Source organism: Crotalus tigris, unplaced genomic scaffold, assembly GCF_016545835.1.
Source record: "Crotalus tigris isolate CLP2741 ecotype Arizona unplaced genomic scaffold, ASM1654583v1 scf7180000019699.406680, whole genome shotgun sequence".
Taxonomy (NCBI): Eukaryota; Metazoa; Chordata; class Lepidosauria; order Squamata; family Viperidae; genus Crotalus; species Crotalus tigris.
Window position 1 is genome coordinate 312,691 of NW_024097668.1, and position 23,513 is coordinate 336,203.

Below are 23,513 nucleotides of genomic sequence, written 5' to 3' on the forward strand. Positions count from 1 at the left end.
AAAAGATTAACTGTACAGTCTTATTCACATCTTCTTCAAAATTTACTTCCAGTAAAAAGGCTACAGATTACATTCTTAATCTCTAGTTAAGAAATTTAAGAGGCAAAAAAGGGTAGGGCTAGTTTGGGATAGACATTTTGTGGTGAATAGTCTTTCACATTTGTTTATAGAATTAAATGCTGAGGAGATGATCAGAGAGAAGTGACTTCTTTAGCGTATTTATGTTTATAGCATAACTTTTCTGGGATTTAAAAAATAAATCCCAAAAATAAGATAGGAAGAAAGTTTGTGTGTAGTTGTGTGTGTGTGTGTATTCAGGAAGAGAATGAACTTAGATCTTCTTGTGAAAAAAATCCCAAACTGCCATGTTCATAACATGACTTTCTTACTGGAAATGTAAAAAAACAAAGCAAAACAAAAAAAGATCAGAGGGCTAATATCTGAAGAGATATCTTTGCTAAAATTAGAATTTTTTCAGAGATCTTAAGATGTGATTTTAAAACCATCAGATCTGTCTAAAGCAGGCATGTCAAACTCACAACATCATGTGATGTCGCACCACATATTGTGACTTTTTCCCCATTGCCAGCAATGGAGTGGGTGCGGTTTCAGCATGACGCATCCAGCCCGCAGGCAAGCAGTTTGACATGCCTGGTCTAAAGGGTAAATATAGTCCACCTTGCCTTAAGTTCTCAAAGCAATAAGATACAGATGTTACACTATGTCATGGCGCCATATACAGGCTTTTACTTTATTTTTGCACATTGTGTATCAACAATTTAAAGGTATCTCATATCTGTTTTGGATAATATATCCACTCTGCAATCCATTTATGGTTGCATGACAGTAGTTTTGAGTAGCTTAACATCATATTATATAAATTACCCTTCCAGTTTTTCTTCCTGAAATAAGTGAATGGAATAAAATAAAACTGGGCCATGACTTTTGCTCAACTATTTGGGAAGAAATGGTTGGTAACACTTACATCACAGGCTGAAAAAGACAATTGTCACAAATACTTGTAGAATGAATATGAAGAAACTTTGCTTTTATTTTTTTTTAAATGGCAATGGGTTTTAGAGAGAGAAGAAAACTGTCTAAAAGTTGCTCCAGACAGCGAGATGGACAATATAAAACAAACAAACAAATCCAGATTCAGTGTACATTCAGGGAGTATATACCTCAGGTTGGAAAAGAAAAGACAAAGGAGCCATAGGGCTCTCTAAATCCCCTGCTACCAAGCCATCTTGACCTATTCAAAAGGAAGATGTTATGCAGTGTTTTTTAGTGTCCGTTGATGGACCTAGATTCCTAGAAGATACCATGTTTCTGGCCCATAGTATCATCCCAAGTATTTTATTCTTATTTTTGCTTTAATCCACCTTACCCGATCCTGAGGATCTTCTGAATTCCCTGTGTGCTCAAATGGCAAAATATTGAATACCTTAAATTAAGTTTGAGGTCACAAATGTGTGCTACATTAAATGTTATTTGCTTTACCATCCTTATGATCTTTTGTTATTGGCTGTAATAGTCAGAACTCACACAGCTGGAATTCAACAACATCTGGAGAACCATATGTTCTCTAGTGTAGGGCTGCCAAACTGACAGAGAGTTGAGTGGGGGAGAATCAGCCACCCACCTCATGATATCCTCACTTAATTTCCTTGCTCCAGTGACCACTAGTGAAACTAGTTACTTCTCATATCTGGAATCCTGGTCAAAACAAAGCTCCCTGTGTACAAGTAAAAAAACTTCACAAGGGAAAGCTCCTGACTGATTGAGGATGGCTCTTACTGATGATTGGTGATGTTAAGAAAAGGCTTAGAGATTAATGCAAGTGAGGGTTAGTGTTTTTTTTTTCTTTTCCTTTGTTCTTTCTCTCCTTTCCACCAGGCTTGTTTAGAGGCTCTTTGCAGTGTGCTTCATCACTCTGAAGCTGAGTAGTTGTTGAGACTCTTCCTAATAGACTTCTCTGTCATTCAGTCTTATATGAAAAGCAGCTGTCTCTACTTTTCTGCTGCAGAACCTATCACATTGCTGCCTCTAGTCTGCTTCAGGAGGTACAGAGTTGATTTCACTTGAGCCATGTTGATATCAGGCATCCCAAGAGGACATTGAGAGTGGCAAGGATACTTCTTGGGGAATATGAATATTGCACAGATATGTGCTGCAATGCTTGTTCAACTATATTGTTACCACATTGTCTTTAGTTCCACTGCTGAGACTTACATCAGCAGGAAACTATGCTGTTATGTGGTCGTGAAATTTGTTGACCTCATTGTATATCCCTATTTTGCCTTTTTGTGTGTGTGCATATATTCAAAGTCACAGCTAGTTAATATTGTCTGGAGGATGCTTGATTAGTAAAATAACTTTTCTGGCTATGCTACTATTCCTCTTCACTATATTGTCAGTCAGTGGGAACACCATATTGTTAATCAGTGGGAACAATCATGGCACTGTAACAGAAACAGGGTGGGTCTCTAGGCTTAGTTTTTTACTTTCTTCTATTTAATCAAATTGAATTAACTGAAACAACAGAAATAGGAAACATAAAAAGGAACCAAAGAATTAGGAGAGACTTTTTGCGGGGAGAGCACTTGTAGCTAGGATTTCTTAGCTCCTCTTCTTCTATTTTTTAATATCATCAGCAAGGACCAACTTCTACATTATTCTCTTTCATTGTCTGAATAACATTCCAGAGGAATACATGACTGAAATAGTTCAATTATGGGATGTCCTCCATCTGCTTCCAACGTTTCAGCCTTGCCGAAAACTGACAAAATAGTCCACTGCTCTAGCATTTGCAGAAGAAACCAGCCACAGAATTGCAGTTCGGGTGGGTGCAGCTGGTGCATAGCTACTAGGGTTTAGACTTCTAAAAAGTGCTTGTTGGGAAAACTGGGACAGAGGGGAAGCTCTGCCACCCTACTTGCCCTAGAACAGGGGTTCTCAACCTTGGCAACTTTAAGACTTGTGGACTTCAACTCCCAGAATTCCTCAGCCAGCAAAGCTGGCTGAGGAATTCTGGGAGTTGAAGTCCACAAGTCTTAAAGTTGCCAAGGTTGAGAACCCCTGCCCTGGAACAGTGGTTCTCAACCTGTGGGTCGGGACCCCATTTGGGGTCGAACGACCATTTCACGGGGGGCGCCAAACAACGCAGTCCGCCATTTTTTCCCCCTTTTCTTTGGCCATGCCCCTGGCACCTGGTGATGTATAAGTGGTTGGGGGTCACCACAACATGGGGAACTGTATTATGGGGTCGCGGCATTAGAAAGGTTGAGAACCACTGCCCAGTCAGGGGATCTATTGCTTCTACTTTTGCCCATAGCTCTACATTTGCTTCGTTGAGAAACACCTACCCTAAACTTTACAAAATTCTATGGATATTCCATAAATGGCAGACATAATCTGTTGGGGACTGGAAAGGAAGTGACCAAATTGTCCCAGTTCATGGAAAATTTTAACTGCCCTGATTAAAGATTAAAAAAAATCAAGTTTAATGAGTTCAAAAGTAGGAAAAACCTATAAGACTCTGTAAGAACAGGGCTTAGAAGATGGTTAATGAAGCATGCCCAAGCTATGCAGCATGAAATTTGAAAGTTGCAGGGAGAGTGGTGGGAAGAAAAATAATTTCTTTAGCAAGAATCTTTAGCCATGGAGAGAGATGACACCTTCCATCCTTGCCAAGCTCTCTGGGAAGTACAAAAGTGATAAATAAAATTTAAAATGTGCAAAAAAGGAGAGTTAGAGTTAGTAACAAGCCATATGTTGCTAACCCTGGAAGAAAAATGCTAAGGTATTCTAACTCAGGTACAATACAGTATGTCTGAAACTTGTAAAAAAACCTGATTCTTTTAAAACATTCTTCTGCCCAAATTAATTTTCTTGATCCCTAAATTGGCCAGAGCAAATGTAAAGGTTTTAAAGAATTTGGGAAAAGCCTATAATGCGAGGCTTCCAAACTCCTTCAGATGCTGACAATTAAAAAGGAGAAAAGCAAGCATGTGGGTGGATTTTTTTTCTTCTTCTTTTCCTCAGGACAAAGTCTTGTCATGTTGATTCTAAGCATTAATCTACCAGGGACAACTTGAATCCTGGGGAACATAAGAAACACATCTTTCTAGTGTACTTGACAACACATGCTTCATGCTGAGTATTTTTATTGCTGCTGTATCCATGTCTTAGTGAGACAACATCAAAATAGCAACAGAAGAGCTGACTGAGAAGGGACAGGGCAAGGTATATCTGCCTTAGCTTGCAATAACAAATAAGATATTTTCTTGCATCAATTTGTGGTGCCTGTTTCAGATGGCAGAGTTGTGGGCATAGAAGAGAAAAAGATATTGCTGGAACATATTTGTTTCATGATTATTGTAAGTATGAAAAACTCTAAAACCACTGATTTAGTGGGGGGAAAAAACCCAAGGATTTTGCTTGTTTGTGGAGATTCTCAGTCATCCAGGTCATGATTGTCCCAAAGATGCTTTCTTTCAAAGGCAATTTGTTTTGCTTGAAGACTTTCCACTTCTCAACACAGAAGAAGTGAGAATCCAGAACTGAAGATAAGAAGCGAAACATCTTCAAGCAAAACCAAAAAAGTCCAGTTGCCTTTTGAAAGAGCCTTTTGGGACAAGGCTCTTTCTTTTTTGGGAGAGTAAGTATGAGGTTGACATACACATAACATTGAAAATTAGCATGAGGAAAAAGTAGAGAAATGAAAAATGTTAGGGAAAATTACAAGATTAAAAAACAACAAAAGCATTGGAGTTCTTTTTTCCTCTCCTTTTGTCATTCAGGAAAATGCCTAAACGTATTCTAGCAGGAGAGCAAGATACAAACAGCAGCAGCTTTCCCAAACTCTTTGCTAATAAAATTTGTAGAGATGATAAAGCTTAATGATTAAGCACTCATGCCAATATCAGAGAAGCCATTTTAGCATTCAATCTTCTCCTCCTGCTCACGTTTTGAATACATATGGAATAAAGCTGCAAGAATAGATTCTGCCAAAGCCACGAAGCCCACTGAAGCGCTAGATCAATTTGAAATGTTTTTAAGTGATTTGGAGATATATTTTTCAACTCACAACTTTGCATCTATTTCCAGATTCAGTTAAGAAATCCACTATGATTCAGAAATGTAATCAACTTGCCTTTTCATGAACCTTTGGGTAGAATTTATATAGCAGTGAGGGCGAACCTTTTAGAGACCGAGTGCCCAAACTGCAACCCAAAACTCACTTATTTATCACTGGGTGCCAGATGGGCGTGGCCCACTGGGTGGATGTGGCTGTGGTGGTCATGGCAGACTGGGTGGGTGTGGCCAAGGTGGGCGTGATCACCTCGATGTTGATTGTGGGCAGGGACGTCTGTGGGGCCGGGCAGGGTTGGGGGAGATGCAGGCGATGTAGGGTCCAGGGCGGCTGCTGCCTGATACCATCGGCCCCTGCACAAAGAGTCCAGCAAGCGCATAGTGCTGGGATCCATCTGGCCACGTGGGACCTCAGCGAGTTAGCAGGCGGCTGGTTGAAGAGGGACGGTTGCCATTTCCAGGGTGGAAGATCAACACACATGCCCACAAAGAGGGCTCTGAGTGCCGCCTATGGCATGTGTGCCATAGTTTCACCAACATTGGCCTAGGATTGGGGCGACGGCACGTGTGCCCACCAAGAGGGCACTGAGTGCCGCCTCTGGCACCTGTACCATAAGTTCGCCACCACTGTTATATAGCTTTTCTAGGTTCTGGCAGGATAAAATGCTAGTCTACCTTTCCAGATCTCTATGGGAAGTTCTTAAGATCTTACTGCAATCTGAATTCCCCAACAAACAGTATTAGGAATACTGCCATTGAGAGATATGCTGCTTCTTACTTTGGAGGTAATCTATAACCATCATGACTAATAGGACTTGATAAGGTCTAGTTTCCTCTTAAAGCGATCCAGATCTATCTTTCATTATACTGAATTGTACTTGGAAGAAAATGCTGATGTTTCCTGTGAATAAAGGCTAAATGGGTTAGAAAGAATTCCAGAAGCTTACTTCCATACTGAATATCTATCTTCATTTTTTTTTAGATATATTTATTTGTTTGATTGATTTTTAAATTGGATTTTGAGGCCTTCTGATTCCACAAAAGACACTGTGTGGCTTACAATTTATAAAAGAATTTAAGAAAGGAATATGACTTCAAGAACAAGAATCCATAATTTAAGAAAGGGAAAAACCATATGAAGATAACAATAATATAACAATAGTTTTAAAAATCACCAGTGGCTTCACAAACAATCTAACCCAGAGTTTGAGAACAGAGCTATGTTTCAGAATATTTGAAGAGTTGGAATGGTTGAAGAGTTGGTTATTACCAAGGAGTACTGTTCTAGAGAGCAGGCAGCATGACAAAGAAAGCACGTTTGCTCAGTTTAGACCAATGTTGTCCAACTGTATAGACAGTTGGTAGAGAGAGATAGGCTGTATCCCAAATGACTAGGCCCTATGCTATTAAAGGCTCTATAAGTGATGACCAGAATTTGAATTGTATCTGGAAGTTATTTTCATGTTTATCGTAATAGCAGCAAGGATTTTATAAGCTTTTTATTGGAAAAGATTTTTGATCTCTGTGCAAGAATGGTTAATTAATCTATGGGAATATACTTTGATGTCTGGAATAACTGCATATCTAAAGAGTAAATCTGGTGTACAATTCAGTTTTATTTGGAGACCATTTCTGAGCTACAATTTTAAATAGGAATTGTATCACATCCTATGTACATATTATATTTTAATCAGGCATATAGTCTACACACTATTTAAAGTATTGTTAAGGTGACCAACTGTCCTCCTTTAGGGAGAACAGTCCTCCTTTTGTGAGTTCTGTCCTCCCTCAAAAAGTGTCCTCCTACATGTCCTCCTTTTCGATATTTGAAGACTAATGTGCAGGGCTTTTTTTTCCCTCATAGAACGCTCAGAACGGCGTTCCGGCACCTTTTTTTTATGTTTTTTTTTCAACTTATTAATGAGCTATGCTACTCCCCCTATTGGCTTTCAAAAGCCAATAGGAATTGCTGCTGAGCGTGCCAAAACACCCGGCTGGCAAACTTTGCATATATAAGTTGTCTGCAGCGAAGGCAAATTGGCAGGAATTTTGCACCCCTCCCTTCTACCCAACTACACCATCTCCTAGTTAGTCCTGAAGATACCTGGAGGAGACTGGAGTGGCAACACCACGGTAACTTTCTCTTGATGTTCCACCCTGCTATGGCAATAATGGCTGCGGGTGCAAGAGGCAGGGGCGGCAGGGCTGCTGCGGGTGGGGGTATGAGGGGCGGTGGTGGCCGGCTGCCCCTCATGCTGTGGGAGTCGCAGGGCCTGCTCTACACAGGGCTGTACAGGGTGGGCAGTGGTGCTGGCAGGGCGGCTGCAGGCTGGGTGTGTCGACGGTGGGCTGCCCTCTGGGGCCGGAGCCAGCGCAGCTGGTGCTTTGGGAGCCGCAGGGCCTGCTCTACACGGCAGGGCAGCAGTGCTGGCGGGGTGGCTGTGGGCGGGGGCGCGGTATGTAAGCATAATTACAATATAAAATGTTATTGTTACAAATGTTTTTTTTATTATGCATTTATCATATTATAGTGTATTCTGTATTATTGTTGCAATGAATAAAATGTTTCTTTTATTTACAATATTGTTTTCTTCAATTTATTTGTGTCCTCCTTTTCATTGTAAAAAAGTTGGTCACCTTAGTATTGTTTCATTGTATTATTAGCTATAGCTTTTCTTTTTTGGCTTATATATTGTTTTTTGGCTTTTATAAATTGTTTCTAATTGTGTTAAGCAAATATTTCAACAATTCAATAAAGATATGCCTTGACTAGAAATTTGGTATGAAATGTCTTATAGTACTCTAAGTTGTTAATGATGTATATTAATATATTAGCTATATGATATTTTAGATCTGATGGTTATTTAACAGTTGTTGGCCATCCATATGTATTTTAATGTTTACATGTTTTTCTTTCCTTACATTGCATCTGGAAACACCATGATTTAAAATATAAGAGATAATTGTAAAGAATATGAATTAAAAGATGAAATATATGGGGAGGTAGAGAGAATGATATTTAAAATAGTTTTCTCTATGTTTTTTTCCCTCCTCTCTTCAGTTATAATTTCTTTTACTTACTCTTTCTTACTTCTCTGCATAATATCGCTTATCCTGAAAGGGAATAACATAATGGTCATATACATATGTATCTAAGTATCTTTTGTTTTGTGTTCTGTTTTCAGTGGGAACTCACAGCAAATGTGTGTGTTGCACTTCTTTCATACAAATAAAGGTCTCCTGCCCCTACGATTTGTGTGTATCTCTTCAGTAGTGCCAAAGTCCTTTTATTTTGCTACCATCCTCAAAGTAACTACTTTAGAAACAACATTACATTCACTGAATATCAGTGAATATTCCATACTGCTAATTACTTGATCAAAAGCTATGTACAACTTATCAAAAAAAAAACACCATAATAATTTTTGCCTGTTATACACAGAAAATACAGAATGGAATATGACACTGAAGAATATAATTTAAATGATAATATACCGTATATGCCGGCGTATAAGGCGACTTCCGCGAGCACTAAAATCGGTGCCAAAGACGGGGGTCGTCTTATATGCGGAGTTGTCTTATATGCCGGAAATACTGGTAGTTTCCGGCATATAAGATGACGTTCTAGGAATGCGGCTCGGCGATAAAGACAGGGGTCGTCTTATACGCCAGGTTGCCTTGTACGCCGGCATATATGGTAGTCCTGGGGGGAATGCAAAATTTACTATCCATCTGTAATAAGAAGTGAAGAGACCTTCTTCTTTCAAATGAAAACCATTGAGAATGTAACCCTTCTCTCAGCTGAGTTGGGATCATCCACAAACCTTCATGGTAGTCTCAAATATTACAGCAAAGAAAGATTCTTATCCCCATTACCTTCTCTCTCCATAGAAATGTAATACTTTTCACGTTACAAAGGAATACAAAGCAATTTATTATTCAATTTTACTTTTATCCCTAAAGACTAATTTTTATGTTCTTTCATCAGAATTGAGTTCTTATTTTGAGAGGGCACACTGAGAGGAAAACTTGCTTATAACGCAATACCTTGAATCATCCAAGTAAATCAAACAGTAAGCAACATGGGGCAGATTAAAGGAAATACTACTTCCTACAGCATATAATTAATCTATAGAATTTGCTACATCAAAATATAGTGATGGCAACCAATTTAACAATTCATGGATAATAAGATTGTATATGCTGTCTCCAGTATATATCCTGAATAGTAAATTGCTGGAAAATAACTGCTATTGCTTTCCTGCCTTGTTTAGACATTCTATTTGCATCTGATTACTTATGAAGAGAATATAATAGAAGAAAAATCTCTGTTCTGTTCCAGTAGGCCCTTGTGAATTTGCTATGCAGTTAAGAACATTAACATACTTAAGTACTGAAAAATCCAACTTGCTTTTTGATTCAGGCATTAACTAAACCTTTTCCAAAATATTTTGGTATGAAACAAAATAAATCATAATAGCTATATGGCAAGATCAATAACTTACCTATATCAGCTGCAACACTAGGGTAGAAATACAAAAAAGATAGGTATCAGGAGGAGTTTTGAGAAAATTTATTTTTTCCAAATAATCACTGTTATTTTTATATAATGTAAGTTCTTCTCTCTCCTATATAACATCCACACACATCTGCATCCTCAAATACATATTTAAAGGACTTCATGTAGGAAATGATCAGGCTGAGTCTGAGGGCAGGGTCAAACATATCATCAGTTTGGAGTCATTAGCCCTCCCACAAGAAACCTAAGGCCAGCCCCCTATGAATTCCGTTGACTCTTTTCTAGCACGTTTCCCTGGACTGTTAGTAGATAAGATTCTTATGTATACGTAGCATGAAATAAAGTCATAGTACTTGTGAACACTATTCTAGCTCCTGGTTTCTTGCCCTTGACAATCAATACTATGATTTTAAGCTGAAATTTTGACTCAAGTTCTACCTATAGGTGAGGGGTGGCAAACTTGCAACATTACTTGATGTGTTGCGACGTATCATGACTTTTTTCCCATTGATGGCAATGGGGTGGGTGCAGTTTTGTCATGATGCATCTGGCCCGCGGGCCGGCAGTTTGACACCCCTGCTATAGGTTATTGTGTGAAGTCCCTTAAGCTCTTCCAGAAGAGGGAAGGAAATCCACAGTCTCCTTCTAGAAGCAAGAATCTCAACAGGATCAAATGCCTTTGCACAAATGAAAAAGAAAAGGACTCTTTTCTTATAATGGAAATTCTGGGTTGGCACCTTAATATGCACATTTATTTGCAATAGACTCATATCTATATATTTGTTACTAACAATTCTAGTATTTCTGGATTATCTAATGTGAACCAGAACATTTCCATAATCTATTGAACTTTTTGTTGTTGTTTTAATTTTCATAGATTTCAAACACACTTCTACTTAATAGATTCTGTTGGAGGAGAGCTGAGTTAGATTGTGGTAACAAAATATCCAAGGAGTCTGCTAACATCTTTTCCTGTTAATGCATTTTATAAAAAAAGTATAGAGACCTTTAGGAAGTGAACTGAGTTAATCAATGATAGCAAACAGGAATCTTTTGAAGTGAGCTGCAGCTCAAAAAAGCTTATACCTTTTAGTAAAAGGTGCTACCAGACTTCTTCTGATTTTTGCACTTAATACTTAACCCCAGTGTATGCATTTCCTGTATACTCTAGTTTTATGTCTGCTTTTTATTCTCCGAGCATCCTGGTTCTCCCTTCACTTTAATCTTCTCTTGCAGCTGTTTGCAATGTAACATTCCCCTCCAGTGTCTCTCACTTTCTCTCAAGTGAAAGCCTTCCTAAATTTCATTTAACTTAGCTTTTATTTCTGACTCCATTGCCAGGAGTAGTAAAACTGCCCTTCTGGAGCTTAAAATTGCAGTAGTATAAGAAGACACTTTACAGGACTATGCTATTGTGTTTGCTTTTTTTGTTTAATATAACATAGCTCTTTAAAAAAAGCATTTATATCCAGGGATTGACATTCTGAAAAAAGCTTTGCATATTAGGGAAGTCAATTTTATTTTCTGAGACTAGTTTGACAGTAGCTTCTAGGGCAATAGTTATAATGTACTGGAAGTACAGTAAACAATGTTGGTGTAATATCCTGGTTATGAGGTATTTTCTTCTGTCGGGAAGAATATATATTCTTTTCTGATCCTATTAGATTCCTTGTGTAGTGCTCCAATCAATGGAGAAGTGGTCCTTATATAAAGGTCTTGGTCAGGGTTAGGCAACCTTGGCTCTTTTATGACTCGTGGGCTTCAACTCCCAGAATTTCTGAGTCAACCATGCTGGTTCAGGAATTCTGGGAGTTGAAGTCCACGAGTCATAAAAGAGCCAAGGTTGCCTACCTCTGGTCTATGGAGATTCTCAATCATTCAGGTCATGGTTCTCCCAAAGGTATTTTTTCAAGAGGCAACTGGGCTTTATTGTTTTTCTTTGAAGACATTTTGCTTCTCATACAAGAAGCTTTATCAGAGCTGAAGAGCTGTACTCCTTATTTAAAGCTTAATTAAGACATTTAACCATGACTTGTTGAACAAGGAACATAACTACTTCTGCCCTTGTCATTTTTATTGTTTGTTTTGGATTTTGGATTGTCAAGGTGGTCTATAATAACACAAGTCCTAATATAGTAAAAAGTACAAGAATTGGACTAGTCATAAGATCAATACAAAAATAGGAAAAACTACACAGGTTGTCCTTAACACACAATCACAACTGAGCCCAAAAGCAAGGCAGTTGTTAAATGAGTTTTGCTCCATTTTTTTTAGCCCAGTTGTTTAAGCAAATTATGAGTTAAGTGAATTATGTGGTCATTAAGCAAATCTGACTTCTTCCATTGATTTTGCTTGTGAGAAGTGGGCTGGGAAGGTTACAGATGGTGATCACATGGACCCCCGGGACATAAATACATGCCAGTTGCCAAGTGCCTGAATTTTGTTCATGTGACTGTGGGGGTTCTACAATGGTCATAAGTGTGAAAACAGTCACAAGTCACTTGTTTCAATGCTAACATTTGTTTCAATGTAACTTTGAACAGTCACTAAATGAATGGTTGTAAGTCAAGGACTGTCTGTACAAATTAAATACAGAGACCTGGCAAGACAAAATTGCATGGATTGATTCTGAAAGGATATGAGATTTATGTTAGGTGAGATTGTCTGAGGAAAGCATCCAAAAGAAGAGATGCATACACCTCCACGTCCACACCCACATATACCTATACACCACTCCTTGGTAACCATACTCCTGATCTCACAAGGTTGAAAAAAATAGAGTAGCTTCTTTGAAGAGCAGCACATAATATACAGATAAAAGGGAAAAAAACAGACCAACCTATCAAAAATAGTGCCATAAAAAACAAAACAGAAACACAAGTTAAGATAGGCAAGAAAATGGTTAGTGAGCACCTGTCCAGCCTAGATGAGTTCAAATCGCCAGGACCAGATGGATTACACCCCAGAGTTCTCAAGGAACTGGCAGATGTGATATCGGAGCCACTGAACTATATTTTTCAAAGATCCTGGAACACAGGGGAACTACCAGAGGACTGGAAAAGAGCTGATGTAGTTCCCATCCTCAAAAAAGGAAAAAAAATGGATCCAGGAAATTACAGACCTATCAGCCTGACCTCAATACCTGGGAAGATCCTGGAAAAGATAATCAAACAACGAATCAACGAACACCTAGAGGCAAACAAAGTCATTACTAAAAGCCAACATGGGTTTGTCAAAAATAGATCATGCCAGACAAATCTTATTGCATTCTTTGACCAAGTGACAAAATTAGTGGATCAGAGGAATGCTGTGGACATAATTTACTTGGACTTCAGTAAGGCATTTGATAAAGTAGATCACAACCTACTACTTGACAAGATAGAAAAATGTGGGGTAGACAGAATCACCACCAGATGGATCTGTAGCTGGCTGACCGGCCGTACTCAGCGAGTGGTCCTCAATGGAACTGAATCTACATGGAGGGAAGTGTGTAGTGGGGTACCTCAGGGCTCTGTTCTGGGCCCAGTACTCTTCAACATCTTCATCAATGATTTGGATGAAGGGATAGATGGGGAATTCATCAAATTTGCAGACGACACCAAGCTGACAGGAATAGCCAACACTCCAGAAGACAGGCTTAAGATACAGAAGGATCTGGACAGACTTGAACACTGGGCACTAACTAACAAAATGAAATTCAATGGTGAAAAAAGCAAGGTTCTACATTTAGGCAAGAAAAACCAAATGCACAAGTACAGCATAGGTGGCACCATGCTCAATAGTAGTAACTGTGAGAGGGACCTCGGAGTCCTAGTAGACAATCACCTAAATATGAGCCAGCAGTGTGCTGCAGCTGCCAAAAAGGCCAACACAGTGCTAGGCTGCATTAACAGAGGGATAGAATCAAGATCACGTGAAGTATTAATACCACTCTTCAATGCCTTGGTAAGGCCACACTTGGAATACTGCATCCAGTTTTGGTCACCACGATGTAAAAAAGATGTTGAGACTCTAGAAAGAGTACAGAGACAAAAAGATGATTAGGGGACTGGAGGCTAAAACATATAAGGAACGGTTGCGAGAATTGGGTATGTCTAGTTTAACGAAGAGAAGGACAAGGGGGGACATGATAGCAGTATTCCAATATCTCAGGGGCTGCCATAAAGAAGAGGGAATTAAGCTATTTTCCAAAGCACCTGAAGGCAGGACAAGAAGCAACGGGTGGAAACTAATCAAGGAGAGAAGCAACCTAGAACTAAGGAGAAACTTCCTGACAGTGAGAACAATTAATCAGTGGAACAGCTTGCCTCCAGAAGCAGTAAATGCTCCAACACTGGAAGTTTTTAAGAAGAGACTGGACAGCCATTTGTCCGAAATGGTGTAGGGTTTCCTGCCAGAGCAGGGGGTTGGACTAGATGACCTCCAAGGTCCCTTCCAACTTTACTATTATTATTATCATTATTATTATTATTATTATTATTATTATTATTATTATTATTATTATTATTATTATTATCCTCAACTCTCAACTGTAACTGTGCCTGAAATTATGGTTGTAAGTCATGCTGGTCTTTAAAGGGGTCTTCATGTGACTATGCCCAGTTTGGATGCCATTGACATTTACAAGTTGATGATTTCTAGCAGAGGAGTGACTTGGTGAAAGTACAAAGGGATGATAGGGCTTTGTAATCAAAGGCCACATCTACCACTTTAGCACCCTTGTCTCTCCCCATTACTTCATATGGTCCTTGGTGTACTCATTTTATATGGAAGAGATTGGAGACCTATCAATGCAAGGTGAACCTATCTGAATTCTGAGAGAATTCTACAAACTAAGCAAGATGATAGATTTTTGAAAGGATCTAAATATGGTTTAGCTTCACCATTCTTAGAATATTTTTAACTGCTGATTTTTATTAATTATGGTTCAGTGAAGGCAAACAAATTATTTAAACAATTCTATTGATCTATAATGCCATAAAAAATATTCAGAAATTTAAAAACTTCAACGATATCTTTAGTCTTTAAAAATGGAAGTCTTGGTAAGTTTATACATCCCATACAGTACTTCGAATATTACTGATCTTCAACCCACTTGAAGTACTCAAGAGCTTGTATGCAGAATTAGTAAAAAACATCCAGAACATCCAGATGATGACATTTATTTAAATGTATTATTTTTTTCTTTTAAGATTTCCAGAACTGAAGGAGCTGCTGTTAATTTTTAGATCTCACCAAACTAAAAAATAATCTTTTGTAGTGTTACTGCTTTCTTTTGTTGCAAATCAGAGGGAGGTAAAAGAGAATTAACCATATCAGAGGCACATGGTATTTCCCTGCTCATATTACACCACAGAATCTGGGCAGTTCCTTTGGACAGGGGTGGGAAAAAGAATTTGTGAGCAGAAAGTAGGAGGCTGAACAACATAAGATGATTGAAGACAAAGGTTATAAGAAGCTAACTACATTTAAAGGTTTGTAAATCTATATATTTGCTGCAGCTAAATATTTCTGGTGACTCAGCATGCTTATACTTAGTTTACCTTTAGTTTTCTAACATGTGCTTTGCTGGTTTTGATTCTATTTTGTTTTGCTACTCTTTGATTCTGTTCTCAAGGTTTAACTCAGCCTTTCAAATTAGTAGTAGTTTTATCTTTGGTTTGACAACATTTTAAAACTGGATGTAAAAGGATTTAAGCAGGACACTTAAAGCACTGAGCTCAAACTGTAGCTATGTTATACAAAGTTTCCTTGCAGGATACAGTATTTAAGTTTTTTTTTTTCTTGAAAAATGTATTGTTAAATGTCTCTCAAGGAACTGGTTTAGCTCTTTGCAAATGGAAAACTTTTTTTTCCCCTGCAGATGCTGCTTCTGGCTTTTTAACTCATGAATTAAGAAACATTTTTTTACCTTTCAACTTTGGCTAGAAAGTTTGTTGTTCTTAGGACAGATCATGAGGGAATTGTGATTCAGTGTGGCATGTTTGAATGCAAGCCATATGAGGCTGTATAGAGTTAAACCTCTGTTCAAACTGATGGTATATGTTAGAGAATATCAGAGAATAATATAAAGTCTACCAAAGTGTTCTTCCCTGCACAAACTTTTCAGTTTCTTTATCTTATGTGCTTGGTAAGAATCATGTGCAATATGTGCAAAATTTTCAGATCTCTTAAGGATTTTTGCAAACTATAAAATGTTAAAAGATTTTTTTTATTGTTTGCTGTATAATTATAGAAACAATTGCCCCTAACTTCTTAACTGGTTCAAATAAACAGTGTTTTAAAATGATACATTCGGATGCTTCCCACCCAACAGATAACAGGTCTATTTTTTAAAAAAATTAAAAAGTGAGCTATGTTTTGCTCCAAGCATCTGTTGTCTTTTAATACAGGATTACATTTTTTCTGTGCATGTGATAGAATGTAATTTTCAGAATTCCTATTAACCGTATTCCCCTAATAAAAAATGCATGCTTCTTTGGCTGAACAGTTGTTCCTAGGCAGATTGTAGTCTTACTCTTGCTTTCAGGCAAAATCTTTAGGTTTTTCTTTTTCTTTTTAAAGGAATATTTTGATGAATACTGTAGATTCTTTCCAATCTTGAACTTCTGTTTTGGAACAAAAGTTCTGTCTCCCCATCCCTTGGCTCTATAGAAGACAAATGGAAGCCATAAGAGAATTGTTTAGTGAGCCCTATTGTCAGTATATCATGACGTCTTGAGATAAATTTAAAATGCATCTGAACACATTATTGTTTTTATACTTACCTAATTGATACAATCTGCTTGTGAGTGATGACTGGTGAAGTTTTTATGTACATAGTGAAGAAAAAGTGCAAAAAGGGTATTTTGTTCATCCAGATGTAGTTTTTAAACATTTAATATAGCAATATAAAGTGATTAATGACATTAGGATAATGGAGATGATATCGTTGAAGCTGCCCTTGATTTAAAAATAATTTCTGCTGGCAATAGCTTCTCCAGATGTTGCTGGAAGATTTCTGTTTCTTTTGGAGAAAAATAAAAAAAATTAAGATTGAAAGGCATGCCTAGGACAGTAGTTCAGATAATTGTATGTCTAGGAAGAATAAAGGTCAGAGAGCACACGTTTCTACAGGATAGGAGAAAAATAATGAGAGCACCGTTGCCCCTTTTGTATATGCATTAAGACTTTGCATGGACCTATGGTTGTGTCATAATAGTGTGATTTCATAATTTTGATGTGAACCTTTGGTCCTATGGACACCTCTACAATATACTGTAGAAAAGCCTCAAAGAATAATCTGGAAAAGAGAATAATATCAACAGTTAAAAGATAGGCACAGGATCCCATATAATTATTATTTTGAAACCACACAGCTGAATTTTAGGTTTTAACGTTTAACCAAGGATTCAAATTGTAGCTCTTATTAAAGATGGATTTTTGTAATAGTAGCAGAATGTAACTCCAGAATCAATAGCACAAAAGGTACCAGACTGGGGAGGTTTTAATAATAATAAAAATGGCAGAATTAGCCACAGAATTGACCCAGAAGTAATCTCACATCACTGAGGTCACCTCTTTAATTCTAAAACAGGATACAATTTAACTCAAACATGAAGATATCTTCTGGTACTGTGTCCTGAAGACCATTCCACCAGAAAGTCCTATTATTAGATTTCAATATTGTCTCTTATCTGACAGTTGAAGAAATTGTCCAGACTAAATTCTATTCTTAATTTATGGGATGTTAAATAGTTTGATATTACTTTTTCAGAAAGATGGTCGTTTAGGCAAGTTTTTAGTTTGAGATGAAATGTTCTCAATCTTAGACAGGTCACATCCATCTGTAAGGAAGACAGTAATTCTATGAAATAAATCCATTCAGGAGAATTTGAATTCTGTTATTTACAAACAAACAAAACGACTAAAGCAGAATTGTTAGGGGTACAATACAGTCTGGTGCTTTTCCAGGAAATTCAGATTATATACCCCAACTTTTTTCAATAGGCACTGTGAATATTAGACATGTTGCTTTTGTCAGCTAGGTGAAAACAGCAGGTAATCAAGAAATGGAATGCTAATTGTCGAGAATAGTAAAGTATAATGACTGCAAAGAGCTGACAATTTGCCAGAAGCCACCAGTAAAAGGAAGATGTCTCTTTTTATACAAATATTACTGAATGAATAGCACCAAGTGTGATCTGGGCCAAGCCAATCTTGGTTAGAATTTATGACCATCTTCATAAAAATTAAGAAAGGTGACAATGTTTGTTCAATTTACAATCCTTCCTGTTTGCACTTCTAGAAACAAAGCACTGATTGAAATAGAGTAATTGCAGTTGGATTTTGTCAGATGGCTGTGGGCAGCTGGTACTCATCAGAGAGGTTGAATACAGGACTAAATCTCTCTTGCAGGAACTAATGGGCCAATGTGCAGGTTTGCTATTTAACTTTACAGTAACATGTAAAAATCTTCAGGGGTGTTGGGATCAGCCAACTAGCCATATCTATTCAGGAGCTCTGCTGCTCGGCAATTTTACACCAAGCACATCTGAAAAGGTTGGAGGGCTTGCCCTCAGGATTCTTAAGTCTGCCTTTTTATGCTTCTCAAGAGGAGTTCATGGCTCAGAGTAGGCCAAGTCATCTTCAGACTCAAAATGGAAAACAAAATTAGGGGAAGGTTGAAAAAATGTACACTATATAGCCAAACAGGAGAGAGTAAAACAGTTGCTTTATGTTGGAAGCTGGTTGAGTTTTCACTCTAACATTATTAACTGTGACTGCTTAATTAAGCTACTCCAAATAAAATTGTCCTGTCCAATCTCTAAATTGAAAAAAGTATTTCAAAATGAGTGTTTATATAGAGCATAAGAAACATAATGATACAGATTTTTTTAAAAAAACAAAAAACAAAACCCTGACTCAGAACATGGGACACGTATTTTCCCAAAAGCTGGAATTTCCAAAATCCATAAAATAACAACATAGGAAACAAAGGAGATTTAAAAACTATTTTATTTTTAAAAATCTCCAAAGAAGACTTCCTGAATATGTGTCATCAGCACATTTTTAAATATCCCAGTTTTACATGGCAGTCTATAGATTGGAGATCCTGGGATGAACCCACTTGAGGTAAAGCTGGGCTTTGACTGCCTTTGTGGCCTTAATGGGAGGGAGAGGCCAATATCTACCAGCTGGAGATGATTGTGACTTAAGGAAGATTGTGACTTGAATTATGTCAGAAGTAAATGATAAAAGGGGCGAAGTAAGGGAGAGAAGATTGTGTAAAACTAAGAGAATATTGAACAATGTAATAGATCACCTGATCTTAGAAAATGGAGTTGATGAATGCCTATAGGGAAAAGAAGGTATAAGTTCCATTATGAATGGAAGTGCTAAAACACATACAGTATGAAAAACAATGGATTGGTGCCATATAAACTGTTGTGGATTTGTGGAACAAATAGGTAGGTGGTAAGTGCATGTTATACTCCCATAAACTGTGAAAATGGGGGAAAAAAGGAAATAAGTTGGGAATAAAATATGTTACATTCTAATGAATGTGATCCAGGAGAAAAATGTTACTTTGTTAGTCAACATAAACAGATGGGTAAGAATGAGAAAAAGTTATTAAGTAATTCATAGACCAAAGCATGAATGAGAATGCCAATTGATGCATAATCTGCTTAGAAAAAGGTATGACTTTTTTTTTTTTTTTTTACAAATAAGGGCTTATTTGTAAAATAAGCTATCCATTCGTACAGATAGTAAAGAAATTGAATAAAACAAAGTTAATTCAATTTTCATCATGAACAATTAGAGAATTTAATGAAGAGTACAAAGATGAAAAGAGGTTCTGACTGTAGGGCAGATATTCTTTGGTTATATGGTTCTAACTACAAAATAAATATAATAGGCATCTGCAGTAAACTGAGATTATTTCAGGTGCTCTTACGTGTATTTTGTAATTCCGTTTTTGAAGAAAAGTCATAGGAAGAATTTCTGTTCCTTCTCTTTTTGCTATCATGACCTATTACACGATTTTCATGAACCAAAATCCAATTTCAGGCAAATGGGAAAACTCTTGTAACCATATGCAAAACATTATTTGTGCAAATGACCACTGACATAGTATAATTTCAATACTTCCTTATACGTGTACAGTGTTTTCTACATGCTTATTTCTATTTCATGATTACAGGTAGTCCTTGACCTTCAACAGTTCACTTAGTGACAGTTTGAAGTTACAAGCGCAGTGAAAAAAGTGACTAGTGACCATTTTTTCATACAACTGTTGCAACATATCAAAATTCAGATACTTGGCAACTGTAAGAAGAAAAATCATAAAATGGGGCTAAATTCACATAACTATCTCACTCAGCAATATAAACTTTGGGCTCAATTGTGTAAGTTGAGACTACCTGTATTTTCCTTGACTTACAACCAAAATTAACCCCAAATTTCTGTTGATAAGTGGGACAATAGTTAAGTGAGTTTCACCCCTTTTTTTAACCGCCTTTCTTGCTACGGTTGATAAGTGAATCTCTATTTATTAAGTTAGTAACCCAGTTGTTAAATGAATCTGGCTTCCCTATTGACTTTGCTGGTCAGAAGATCACAAAAGGTGATCACATGATCCGGAGACACTGCAATTGTCATAAATATGAGTCAGTTGCCAAGCATCCGAATTTCAATGACGTGACTATGGGGATGCTGCAATGGTTGTAAGTGGTCATAAATCACTTTTTTTCAGTTCCTCTGTATCTTCGAACAGTCACTAAACAAATGGTTGTATGTTGAGGACTATCTGTACTCTCTTTGATTTAACTTCTGTCAATGGACTACGTATAACAGATGCAAATGACTAAGATTAATACATCTTCATTCTTGTAATAACAAGTTAATTGTTCTTTTGCCTAATTTATCTGCATTTATAATTTTCCTTTTCTAGAAAATAATTAAGAGTAGCTTGTTTTCAAGTGGAAAAGAATGGGCAAAGAGAAAGGTTTCATGTACAGACCTTGTATGTTTGTATAACAAATATTCATTTTATTTTATTTCATAAAATGGGGATGTTTTATATGTACTGTACCTATGCTGAACAAAATTCAAGATATTGATCAAGATGAAGGAGGTGTATTTGTGTTTGTTATATATTATCTTGCCTGCAAAAAGATAAAATGTTTTTCACAGGTAGGGGTAATGACAGGTATATTTGGGGAAGTCATATCCCATCAATATACTTAAAGGAATGAAGTTTATATATTTAAAAGTAGGAGATTAGGATTTTAAATTACTGTGGGACAAGATATAGGTGACTATATGGTCTGTGGGACAAGTATAGGTGACTATATGGTCCTGGAATGTTCTTTGGCTTTAAAAGGAGAAACCTTTCAGCATGCCCATATGGTGGTCAAACTTTTGGTGTCCACTTGCCAAATGATAGGTAAAAATGGTAATATTTGCTCAGCTGATGAGAAATGTGTGATTATTCCTAAAATTTATCAAGAATTACTGCGTTGACAATTAGACTCATTTTAAAACAGATGTTTAAAGTGTATGTTTAAGTGCCAATTCTTTGCCTTTTAATAAATTTATCTTGTCTCCACTTGAACAAGCAAATAATATATATAACTTATGCCCTTGAAGGTAACCACACTGATAAAATATTTGCAGACCACATCTTTATCCTTTTTTATTTATTAAAACCATCTCGATACAAACTTAGTTTATATACCACAAATTATTATAGAATAGACCACAGCAAGTTTCTGTGGTAAAAAAGAGAATATAATCTATAATTACCAAAATAAACCAAAACAGGCATTCTATCATTCTGGGTTACAGTGGTATCAAGCTCATTAAGAACTGACCATACATATAACTCAAAGGCATAATTTGACCATGAGTGTACAACCCAGCTCAAAGGGCTACTATTTGAAGATAAGTGCTTGGTGGTGTTTTTGATTCCATATAGGGAATATAAATTGAATTAAAGCTACAATCAATTCACTTATGTTTCTTGTTGTCCAAAGCATGGTGAATTTAGCACGAGACTGAAACTTTCAGATTTTCCTTAATCTGTATTTTCTAATTGAATCTATCATTTATTTGCTCATCATGTTCAAACATGATATTTCCCACAGCATATGACAATCTGCTTTGAAAAGTGAATCAACTTTAATAATCTGTTTAGTAATATGTTTATTTTAAACAAAAACAAAAGTTAATCTTGCTTTGTAATTTCAGACCCTAAAATGTGGTAGATTAGATTATATTTCAGTCTGCAGCGGTATCCCATTAAATATACATACCTGATTAGCATAATATCTCTCCCCCTCATTGCATGCTTATTGTTTTTGTCTATAGAACTTTGCTGCATCTTATTTTATGTAAATGGCATCTTATTTGACATTCCATTCAGGTTTTCAAGATATTTGCTGTCTTAGCTCAATCCACATGTGAATACATGTGAATACTGCTTTAGTACCACTTTATAAATCCTTAGTAAGACCATACTTGGAATACCCCATCCAGTTTTGGGCACCATATTACAAAAAAAGATGTTGAGACTTTGGAAAAAAAATGCAAAGAGCAATAAGTACAATGATTAGGGGCCTGGAGACAAAAACATATGAAAAACAGTTGCAGGAAGTGAGTATGACCAGTCTAGAGAAAAGAAGGACTAGGGATGACAGTATTCCAATATTTGAGGGGCTGCCACAAAGAAGAGGAGATCAACTTATTTTCCAAAGCAGCAGAAGGCAAGACAAGAAACAATAGATGGAAACTAATCAAGGAGAAACTTCCTAACAGTGATAATAATTAACCAGTGGAATAGCTTGCCTCCAGAAGTTGTGGGTGCTCCATCACTGGAGGTTTTTAAGAAGAAACTGGACAACCATCTGAAATGATATAAAGTCTCCTGCTTGAGTAAGTGGTTGGACTAGAAGATCTCCAAGGTCCCTTCTAGCTCTGATTGATCGATTGATTTTATTCATCCTTCCTTAGGAATACATTTGTAGAAAATTATAGAATATTTTAAGTATTTCCTGATTTGGAAGTTTTTCAGGGGTGACCTAAATCACATCTTTGCTGGAAGAGGATGCATATATTGTGATTTTAAGAATTCACTGCTAGGTTAATCCCAGGTTAGTCTTAAAAAGTTCCTATGTTGAAGTGGTATCCAACTAGGAAATTTGGTTGCATGGAACAATTCCATCATACTGTACAAAATTTGAGCAAAAGATTATAGTTTTGCTGCCTTCATAACTATCTAATCCAACAGAGGGGGCAATTTCCTTCCATTCCAATCATAGTGGGTACAAGCTGTCAGTGGACTCTTAGCTGTTAATCAAGGAATAAATAATATGTCATATTTAAATACAGGTAAATCCAATTAAGCTTCCTGAATCTCAGAAACTAATAAACTACCTCCCAGTCAGTATCTGTAGGAGTTTTTTTCTGTCTGACAAAGAAAGGAGCAATAAAAAAACTTTATCCTTCGCTTGTTTTTCAGAATTCAGTAATAACTATGTGAGGGTATTGAGATACAGCATTTCCCTCAATACTGTTGGACAATGCTTTGTCCCTTGTCATAAACCCATGATGCTCAGCGGAGAAAGTATGTACATCTTGCTGTCCCTACAGTTTCTGATTCAAATTCTTTCTTTGACACCTTTGGTATTTAAACTAATTCCTGTCAAGTCCAGACAATATACAATTCAGGAAATGAACGAAGATACAGTTTCAAAAGATTACACTTCTGTCACACTTTATCATATCAAAAATGGACATCATAAAGGTGGACATGTAGTGTGGAAAGAATGTCCCAGGCCAAGGCTTGCTGAGGCATTAATTCATTCATTTAGCAATAAAATATATTGAAATGTATTTTGAAATGTATTTTCTCTTTTTT

The 23,513-nt window shown here is 36.9% G+C and overlaps 1 protein-coding gene across 6 annotated transcripts in view; it reads left to right on the forward strand.

Annotated features, from left to right (window-relative positions):
- The window catches only part of LOC120317574 (fibulin-2-like), an 89,483-nt gene that overhangs the window by 4,452 nt on the left and 61,518 nt on the right, over positions 1–23,513 (forward strand). Inside the window, exon 1 of one of the 6 annotated variants that reach the window (XM_039364252.1) lies at positions 15,019–15,087. The exons of the other annotated variants lie outside the window; for them this stretch is intronic. The gene's annotated coding sequence lies outside the window, so the exon portion shown is untranslated. Of the gene's footprint in view, positions 1–15,018; positions 15,088–23,513 lie in introns of those variants that run through there. 6 annotated transcript variants of the gene reach the window in all.